Genomic DNA, 11,322 nt, shown 5'->3' with positions numbered 1-11,322 from the left:
CAACTTTCTTCTCTCCCTGCCAAGCAAGGCAGCTCTGGCCTCCAAATTCCTTAGACTCTTTCCACGGAGGAGTCTCTTTTCCTGAAAGAGGGTGAGATAAGGACTGGGAATATGGGGTGGGGAAGAGGAGAGTTTGCAGAGGTACTAGTGACTGGGGGTCACACTAGGTGCCGTGTCTAGGTTTCCACATGAAACCTTTGTAGTAACCCCGTGGTGTACGAAGATCATGCAGAAGTGAAGCTGACGAGACCCAGAGAGATTAGGAGACTTAGTTGGTCAAGTCCCAGTTGCCTTTCTACACAGGGTTTGCTAATCCTCACAGCTATCCATGGCAATTCACCGCTCTCTAACATGGAAAGAAAGAAATGGATGGGGGAACCCTGAGTTTCAGACCCAGGTGCTAGCCCAACTAGCTGGTAAATAAGATAGAAACCACCAGAAGGTCCAGAGGAGCGTGAGGCTCAAAAGCAAAGCCAGCGAGGTGTGCCAGCTTCGGGGCTCTGTAGTCCCTGGATGCCCTGGGAGAGTCTGGCTGTTTTGAGGCCTCTGGCTATACTTTCTGAATAGATCTGGAAACTAAGTATAGGTGGCTATATTCTTTGGAGCACAATCATTTCCTTTTCAGAGGAACCTACTCCAAGAAGAACCCTCGGGTTGCATCATGTGATTCTGCAGGAGTCAGCTTGAACTGAATCCCTTGTTGCTATAGGAACAATGTCCTGCACGTGCTCTGGAGGACACAAGCCTGGATAAACGCTGTTCCTGTCCTTGCATGTACTTCCACTGATTCAGTCGGGAAAAGAGGGACCAGCTGAACGCATGCCTGAGACCGAACTTAAAGCCCTCTTTCTGACTTTCCAACAGTCCCATCTCTAATCACAGGGCGCCAGTGACTCTGCCCTGCAGTGTGCTCCAGGTTTTCACACTGCTTGTTTCCTAGGTGAGCAACGGTGGGGAGGAAGGAATGCATCCTGGTGGCTGTGACTCATCCTTCGGAGCTCAGGCTCAGGACAAGCACAAAGGAACTGAAGACCAGGAGCAGGGCGTGCAAACGGGCTCATTCCCAATCCTCCCCACACAGTCCTCAGCTGGCTAGCTCTGCTTCTCTGTGCTCCCTTCTGGAGGTCACATTACATTGGTCAGCAGAAGCTTCATAGGGTGAGCCGCCAAGCCTCAGATCTTGGGCCAATGTTGCTGCTCCCTGCGTTGAGACATGCAGTCGACACATGATTTATGTTTTGCTTTGTCATACACATGGCCATTTCCTTTTTCAAAGGGAGATGAGGACGTTGGGTCAAGGCAGAATTGTCCATGTGGCCACAGTGGAAGCAGAAAGGAGGCTGGATTTAAACCCAGAAGGCTTGTCCTCTATGGAGCTAACTATGGGACCTTGGGCAAGTCATTGGGTTTAACTGAATAACATTTTTTTATTTATGGATATAAAAATCAAGTCTCCTTCATAGCCAGGTTGAAAGTGTTCAGTAACTTGATTTGTTCAGTTGACATCTAGGGCTGGCAATATTTCAAATAAATAAGACAAATTCTCTGCTCTCACTCCATTATAAAGAAATGAGGAAAACAATAAATAGATTTAAATAGTGTATGGGTAAAGAAATGGGTGTGTGAGAGAGGAGTTTTGACAGGTGCCGTGGACACAGGGGTTAGGGAAGGGTACCCCTGAGGTATAGCATGGAAGCTAAAAGTCCTTTGCTTCATCTAAATACTCTTGGTGGTCTGGAGCCAGCAAGTGATAGCTCACTATAAGCATGGCAGGCCGAGGTGGTCTCCAAATGGCTTTGTGAATTTTCTCTGCACAAACATGAATTCTTGTTGGTAAAATTTAGATCAGTACGTTGTTCAGAATGCCCAGCATCACCCAGAATGCCCAGTGTCACCTAGTCCAGCAATAAGATATGTTCTAGCCCCTAACAGGTAACTGCAGGGACCTGCAGAGGAAGCCACACCTTGGAGAGGACTCAGGTTTGATTCCCAGGCCCCACAAGTGCCTCACAACCATAGGAGATCCAATACCCTCTTCTGATTTCCTCGGGCACTGCATGGGTGTGATGCACAGCCATACATGGAGTCCCAAACTCCCATGCACATAAAATAAAAACTAAGAGGAAAAAAAGATACTGTAAATACGTAATTGATTTTAAATGTCACTTTGAAAAGCACTCTAATAATTGTTTGATGATTGCTTCTGAGAAGGATGTTGAACCTTCAGGGGACTAGTTTTGAACACATCATTTTGTTAGTTATCCCACAAATAATCTAATGGTCCTCCTCTTCCATTCACACACCTGGATACGGCTCGGGAGGGCTGTTACGGGAGCTCTCTCTGCTGAGATATCTTTATTAATGAGCAAGAAGCCGAGGTAAATATTGTACTAATTAAGTCTACTGTGGATACTAATCTAGAGAGCACAGCAAGGTGCGGGGGGTGGAGGGGGGGAAACAGATGTCACTTGTTCGCTTGGAGTGCTTAAGGATGAGGAATGAGAACACCAGAATGAGTTCTGATGATAGAATATGAAAACGGGAGGGGGGAGATCTGAGAGGTGGGGACTACTGGAAAGTTCTAGAGGAAGCAACTATAGATTGCTGCACTATACTTCAGCCAGAACAGTTAGGTAGCATAGCTCTGCCTGCAATAGGGTCTCCAGAGAAGTCAGGGGCATTAGCTGGAAAATTCATTTTCTAAGCCAGGAAAGAGGAAGCCAGGTGAGTTGAGTCTGTTTCCCGCATGGGCGCGGTTGAGATGGGTCTTCCAGCCCTGCAAGAAGTAGAGGCCTATTGAAAGAGCCCCCTTCATGGGAGAAGTCTCAATGTCACTGAGAAGAATTTTGTGCCTCTACCCTCTAGTGTTCCAGGGCTAAGTGATTACTGGATTCCCGTGGACCAGACGTCAACATGTGTGGTTACACCCCAGTGGGAAAGACCACCTCAGAGCCTCAGTCACTTTTCATGGCCCATTCTTTCCCCCAGTAGTTGTCCCAGTGTGAAGAAAACCCCAGCACAGCGTGCTGGGCCCAGGGAGATGACCCACCATGTGATACCCAGACAAGGGTGCAGGAAGAGGAAAAGACAACTTGAAGATGGGCCACTCACCGGCTTCTGTGGCTCTGGGAAGACTGTCCTGAGGGTGGAGCCCATGAGAGAGGCGTTAGCCCACTCTAGTAAAGGGCAATTGCTCTTGGATGTTGGGGTCTTGGGACCTAAAGAATCAGGATCTACTTCAATAGACACTAGCAACATAGGGAGTGAACTCAATGGCCTGTCCACCTCCTAAGAAGAGTGAAAAGTACAAACTGGTGAGGCTGGGGGACTCTCAGGGAAGGTTTCATGGACTTCAGAAGAAAGCTTGGCTGTGCAGATGGTGCAATCGCCCTGGGAATGTGGTGGAAGAGAAAGGAGAGAGGAGAGAGGCGTTCTGGAAGATGGGGTCAGCATTCATAGTCCCAAATGGGAAGGGAATGCACAAGGTCTTGGACATAAGGGAACGCAGGATGTAGAGTAAACTCTGCTAGTTCTTGACAACATGTGCTTCTCTCTTTCTCTCTCTCACTCTCTTTTTTTTTAAGTATACAGGAAACTGAACTTCCCTGTGATTTGCAGGGAGCAGAGGCCACAGACAAGTTCCGGCCTATGAAAAGCGATGTGTGCCACTTCTGGGTTGAGGGAGCAGAAGACCCATGTGAGTCTTCTCCATACTCTTCCATGACAAAGCTCAGGTGTGATCCAAGAGGACAGAGCCACAGGGTCAAAGCAGTCTGGGTCTCCCGGTCAGCCTGTGGAGGGCGGGCTCCTGAATCCCTCACAGTATTTGTGTGAACACAAAACAGACCACTTACATTGCTAATACACAGAAATCTGCGAGGTTTTTGTCAGGGCATTACAGGCATGCCTGTTTTGACACATGAGGTACACGTGGGGAATGACGGGAAACGAGGCTGGGGAGCATGGCAAGGGCCAGATCTTGGGTGGAGACGCTGGTGCAGCTTCTCTCGGAGTTAGAAAGTTTGGGTGTTCTAGACCATGGAGAAATGCAGGGGGTGTTTTTAACACAAGAACTGCGTGGCTGGGTTTGGTGGCTGTCTTGAAAGGTGTGCCTGTGAGCAGAGAGCGCCATGAGCGGATGGTTAGAGCAAGTGAGTGATACTGACATCTTGAATTAAGGCCATGGTGCAGAGGATGGGAAAGTATTAATATAGTCAGCCAGATGCATTAGTGACTGCTTGGGGGTGGGGGGGGGAGAGGGGCTGGAGTTAGAATGACCGTGTTCTTTGACTTGACTGGCTAGACAAGAGAGTTATCGCTAACCAGAATTGAGATCACGATAGGCAGGGGCGCAGATCATTTTCTCATTTTTTTATTTTTTCCTGTTAGTATCTCAAAGAGCTAGGATTACACTATCTAGAGCAGTGGTTCTCAACCCTCCTATGTTTCAACCCTTTAACACAGTTCCTCGTGTTGTGGTGACACCCCCCCCCCCGCAAGCATAAAATTATTTTCATTTCTACTTCATAACTGTAATTTTACTACTGTTACAAATCATAAATATCTGTGTTTTCTGATAGTTTCAGGTGACCCCTGGGAAAGGGTTGTTTGATTCCAAAGGGGTCACGACCCACAGGTTAGGAACCACTGGACTAAAGGATTCAGTTCACGAGATGAAGGTTCCTAGCCTCCCTCCTCCAGTGTTTCCTAGACAGTTTGGACCATCTTCATTATACTTTTCACTGCCCTGCTGCCTCACTGGTGAACACACCCAGTGAGTGTTGAGCTGTGAAACTGGGGTGACTGGCCTTCACAGCACACACGGAGGTTTCTGACCAAGCCCTAGTACTTGGAACAACAAGTGTCAGCTGTGGGACAGTGTTCGATGCTAGAGTCTTGGAAGGCACTATTAGCCCAAAGGAGTCTGGTATGAGATCATGGGTTTGGACAAAACCACCTCGTGTTGTCACAGTGAATGAATCTCTGAGGTCCCAATGGCCACCAAACACTGAAACAGTGGCTTTCTAGATGTTACTTGGCTGCTACTCCAACTCCACCATTTCTAAAGTTCTCTGGAATTTCGTGGCTGAGTTGGTAGCCACTGGTTGTCACTGAGAATAATCACGACCACACGTAAACATTTGAATATTGCTCCCTAAAACAGTGTCATTGAGTTGGGGCCCAACATGCAGGAGCGTCAGTGCTTGGCTCTGTGGTCAGTCTTACTACTTAGAGATGCTGGGCACCTCAGGTGGTACGGTGTCTGTCTAGATGAGTGCAGGTTCGAATCAGACACCAGGGAAGGGCTGTGTAGTGGGGATGGGAGGGTGCCGGCTACTTCTGGCTGGGAACGACAGTAGGACCTAAACTAAGGCTCAAACAGCACACAGCGAGAGGGCCGAGAAGGGAGGAAGTGATCGTAAGAGGGCCGCCTGGCTTCCCACGGACCATCACCGTGCATTTCTCTCTCTGCTCACGGATGGGGCTGTAGGTTTTCCCCACCTCTCTTGGGTTTAGCAGCAGGAAAGGCCTAAGACCACATGAGTGACTGGGCATGGGCATGTGTGGCTGAGCTGGGCAAGGTGAGAAGTGACCACAGTGAGAAAAATGGGTGAGCAGTGAATAATCCAACCCAATACCCTGCCTAGCTTCTCATCCTCAGGGGAAGAAGTGCATGGGCCGGGAGGCACAATGATGACCAGGCTCCCGGAGCTGGTGCTCTTGTGCTCTGTCCCATTATAATCTTTGGAACTATGGGTAATGGGTAAGTACATAGGATACCCTCTTAACGGTGTATTTTATAGGTCGTGTTTGAAAATGGGCCAGTTATGTAAATTCCCTGAATTTTGTGTTTCTTCTCTAGAAATGGGAGAGAATAACATCAACCCACTAGCATTCTTCTCAGGAGGATTAAATAATATACATAATAAGAAAAATCACTGTTCTCATCAACAGCTTTATTAATGTAAGAGTGATTCTTTTTGGGGGGACAATCTTTAATGAGGTGAGAGAAACTTAGAGAGCAAACGCAGGAAAGAAGAGGGATCTGGTGGCTGTAGAACTGGGTCCCCGGGCCCAGAAGTTCTCTAATTGCCCCCTGCCACCCCTGGCTTATCAATCTCAAGCATAAACATTCACAGAATCCGCATCTACAAATGATCCCTGGGGGCTTGCTTGCTTGCTTGGTTGCTATGCACAAGTCCCACCTGTGTGGTCGATTTTAAGTGAGATCCATCTGCTCACAGAGTTTAATATGACATAAATATTATCCTAGGCTGGAAAACAAACTCTCGATGCAGGTCATGCAATTTCACGAGGCCTGTGAGTTCCCAGTGAGGGGAACATTTTGGCCCCAACCCATAATTCCTGATCATGCATTGGCATCTCCAAATTTGAGCTCTAGTTCAAAGACAAAGTTTAGCAAGCCGAGGGCAGTGGTACGCGCATATGCCCCAGTGGAGGCAGGCGTTCAAGGCCAGCCTGAGCTTCACAGCAAGGCTCCCTCAGGGGAAACAAGGGAGAAGGAGGGGACACAAGCTAGCAGAAAAACCTAGCTGACCAGCATACAATCAAGTTTCCAAGTATCGACTGCATCAGAATCTCCCAGGGAGTGTGTTAAAATTAAGGCATCTGAGCCTCTCTCAGAACCACTACCAAACCCAGAATCTCTGACCCTCGATTCTGGTACGTTCTACATGGAACAAGTTCCCCAGTAATCCGATGTGTGAATGTAAGGGTTGTAAAAACCAAATGGAAAGGCATCCACTTAGGTAAATTAAAACTGATATGGGAGATTGAGTGCACCAGTGATCCCATTTCCTCACCCCTTCCTCGATCCTTGCCTTCTGCGTGCACCTTTGCAGGGCTCCTCCATTCTGACACCGAGCCCAGTCATGTGACTGGCTTTGGCCAAGGGGGATATTAATAAATGTGCTAGAATCTGGGACTTTAAAACGGCATGTACCTTTAAAAGGACACAATTCTTACACTTTTGCCACTTTCCTGAGAATGTCCCTTGGATTAGCCTGCTAGAGGACAAAAGACACAGGTACCACCAATGTCTCTTCATCTTCATCAGTGACCATGATGAAAACGCAAAACTCCCACAGGTAAGATCCGAGGTCGGGTGTGGTAGTATTGTGTTCCCCAAAATATTGTGCACCCTAATAAATTTATCTGGGGTCAGAGAACAGACAGCCACTAGATACAAAGGCTAGAAAATGGTGGCACTCACACCTTTAATCCTAACACTCCAGAGGTAGAAATTCCCCTGGATCTCTGTGAGTTCAAGGCCACATTGGAAATGGCCAGGCATGGTGACACACGCCTTTAATCCCAGAAAGCGAGCCTTTAATCCCAGGGAGTGATGGTAGAAAGGAAAGATATAGCCGGGCGGTGGTGGCACATGCCTTTAATCCCAGCACTCGGGAGGCAGAGGCAGGCAGATCTCTATGAGTTCAAGGCCAGCCTGGTCTACAAAGTGAGTTCCAGGAAAGGCACAAAACTACAGAGAAACCCTGTCTCGAAAAACCAAAAAAAAAAAAAAAAAGAAAAGAAAAAAAAGAAAGGAAAGATATATAAGGCGTGAAGACCAGAAACAAGAAGCATTTGGCTGATTAAGCATTTGGCTGGTTAAGCATTCAGGCTTTTGAGCAGCAATTCAGCTGAGACCCATTCTGGATGAAGACTCAGAGGCTTCTGAGGTACAAGACCAGCTGAGGATCTGGTGAGGTGAGGTAGCTGTGGCTTGTTCTGTCTCTCTGATCTACCAGCATTCACCCCAATAACTGGCCTCAGGTTTCATTTTATGAATAAGAACTTTTAAGATTCATGCTATAGTCTGGAGAGTCAGGGTACCGTAGGTGGCCCCGGGGGGATCACCACCCCTACTGCTTGGTTCCTCCTATAAAAGCGATTATTTCTACGGCCTCTGTGCCCCTTCTCCAGTCCCTTCTCCTGGCTGAGCAAGGGCTAGACAGGGGCCTTTAGGATAAGCCACAGCCTTGAGCTAGGCTTGGGTAGGGACCAGGAGTTCTAGTAGACTATACTGTAGGACAAATGGAAGCATCAGAAAGTTGGCTTCCTAGAGAAAGAAGATCAAGCCTGAACACACTGAGAGCTTCTACCATGGAAAGCCTATTAATTTAGTTTCAAGACAAGGTCTCCTTATATAGTTCAGGCTGGCCTCAAAAATGCAATCCTTTTGCCTCAGCCTCTCAAATACCGGTATATTGAGAGTGTGCCATCACACTTAACGACTAGATAGTGACTATTACATGCTTTGTAAGCCATACGGTAGCAATTGTCCAACTCTGCTAATGTGGTAAAAAGGCAAATATAATCAGTATATAAAGCACCAAAATGGTTACCACAAAAAAACTGCATAGGAACATGCCCATGGGAATTTAAATATTTATAGACCCTGAAATTTGAATTTCATGTGATTATTGTATCTCCAAATACTATTTTTATGCTTTGAAGGATCTAAAATCAGGCTGGTGCTGTGTAGTAATTTTCTTGGACACAAAGCCCTCTCTATCTTGGAGGGAAGCTCCTCAAGACACAGGGTGTTTGTGGCTCCCCATGCCACCAGGACAAATGAAGAGGTGCCGGAGAGGTGGGGAAGATGGAGGAGCAAAAAAATTTGTTGTTGTTGTGTTGTTTTGTTTTTGTTCTTTTTTGTTTTTCTCTTTGTGTTTGTTTGATTGCTTGTTTTGATTTTTTTTTAAATTTTCATTTGGGGGACTGATGCATGGGGGAGGGGAGGGTATGGAGGAACTGGGAGGTGAGCAGAATTGGTGCATGATGTGAAATTCCCAAGGATTCAATAAAGAAATTATGCTAAGAAACACATTCTATTAAGTGAAAGTGAGATGCAAATGCTCATGTTAGATGATTTCCTGGTCAGTTGTCACTTAGGGAGAGCAGATATGGGGAGACTGCTGGGGACAATAACTGAAGGGTGTGGGGTATCTTTTTGTGGCAATGGAAGTGCTCAGGAGTTGTTTGTGGTGACCACGTCTCAACTCTGAATAAAAGAAAGGACTTTATACTTTAAAAAAAAAAGACACAGGGTGTTCTATGCAGAGGTGAAATATCACATACTGCAGGGAAGCTCACTGAGCTCAGGAAGTAAACAACACGAAGGCTTCAGGAAGTCCCTGAAACTGAACAGATTCCCTAGGCTTTCCTCTCCTCAAGCTTTTATATAAGCTGCAGGGACTGCTGAGACACACACAGACAAGCAACGCTACCCAGAAGACACAGACATCAGCAGAGCCGCCTGGGAAAAGCTCAGACCAACTGAACTGCCTGGAAAAGACAATGTTCCAACCCATTGATCTGCCTGAGGCTGTGTGGTGTGCTTCAGGCTTCCAGATTTCATCAGCCATCACCCGTGCTGGGGTGGGCTTTTGGGATGGAGCTGTCTGTGAGTCATTTCTGCTCCTGTAAGTGACAACTCATCCATACTCCCAAAAGTCACCCCAATAAGACTCATTGGCTCGCCAACTTCGACTTTTGTGCTATCCCTACCAGTCTGTGACTGGTTTCCTGTCTGGGGTGGGTAGGAGCTTGTTCGTATCTCCTCGGGATTAGTGTCACAGAACAGCTGGGGAGAGGGCTCAACCTGTAATGTATCTGCTACACAAGAACAAAGACCCAAGTTTGGGTCTCCAGACACCACGTAAAAAGCTGGGCACAGCAGTGAATGCCTATAACCCCAGTGCTGAGAAGGTACAGGCAGGAAAACCATGGATCCTCATTGGCCAGCCAGCCTAGACAAACCAACAAGCTTCAGGCCCAGTGGGAACCCTGTACCAAAATATAAAGAAAGAGAAAAATCCAGAAAAAAACTCTAGGTCAGCCTTTGATTTCCATATACACACATACCTGTACACACACACACACACACACACACACACACACACACACACTCACACACACATTAACAAGTACATACAACACACACACATAAAACCCATTCTAAGCTTGTAGGCAATATTAGAAGAGGGGACATCAAAAGACCTAGTTATGGAAGCCACAAACACGTGCTACACCAACATCTGGGCCCTTTGAATCACGCTGGTTACCACCCCTCTAACAGCTGTATACAGCATCCGAATCATCTGCTTTGCTTCCATAAGCAAACCCCAATTCTCCCCTCTTATTATCACTAATTACAACAACCCAAAACTAATAAACCCAATTAAATGCCTAGTACTGAGAGGCCAGCTGGGCCCAGGCCTCTTGGGTCTCCAGGCTAACGCCCAGGCAAGCAAGAGTGTTGGCTTTTAAATTAGGATTTTCACCTATTTATAGGTCAGAAAAGTCAATTTAGCAGGTAGCGACCCTGTTGTGAAATATTACTCTAACTAGGCAAAGATGTGTTACATTTGTTTATGCGGTATTTGTTTTAATTATGCAAAGAGGTGTTGCTGTTTCACCTTGCTTGCCTAAGGCACCGGATTGGTCTACTAAGAAGCTGAACAGCCAATAACTAGGCAGTAGAGGGATAGGCAAGGCTGGTGGGCAGAGAGAATAAATAGGAGGAGAGAAGAGAGAGAAGAAAAAAGAGAATGAGGGAGAAAGAGGGGGAGATGCCCGGGGCCAGCCAGACAGGGAGTAGGACATACAGAATGAAAGAAAGGTAAAAAGCCCCAAGGGAAAACATAGATGAAGGGAAATGAGTTAAATTAAGTTATAAAAGCCCGCAGGACAAGCCTAAGCTACGGCTGAGCATTCATAACTAATATTAAGTTACAACCCCCACCATTTTAATGAAATAAACTAAGATATCATGGTGCATTGCCCACAGGAAGGACAAATACTGTCTTATTAAATTTTGGTTTCACCTATGTGCACATAAAATTGTATTTCTTCCTGAAGGTCAGAGTTTTATAATTGTGTTGTTTTGGCTTTCCTTAGTCTTGCTTCCCAGTTTACACTTGGTACTAAACAACATGGCAGTCGACTTACCTCCCTGATCCGTGGGAGAGCAGATGGTAAATCAGACATCTCGGGACATCACCGCACCTTAGCTGCTCTAGAAAATGCAGAGTAGAGCGATAGTTACGTGTGGACAAAGGGGCCTGTACCCTGCAGACCAGCCATTACTGGAGCATGGCCTGAATCCCTTGCTGGTGGGGAAGGAATGAAACCTGGCAGCTAGACAGCTTCTGACTCTGCCAGCACCTTCCCAGATCTCACCTCATACTGCCTACCACATCACCTCTTCTCACGACTCACTTTGCCCCAACAGCAAAACCCTCATCACTCCCTTGTGCTCCTTCACACCATCGGTTCTTCATTCATGCATTTCCT

This window comes from Peromyscus eremicus, chromosome 8b, assembly GCF_949786415.1.
Source record: "Peromyscus eremicus chromosome 8b, PerEre_H2_v1, whole genome shotgun sequence".
Taxonomy (NCBI): Eukaryota; Metazoa; Chordata; class Mammalia; order Rodentia; family Cricetidae; genus Peromyscus; species Peromyscus eremicus.
Note: the sequence above shows the minus strand (reverse complement) of the source record.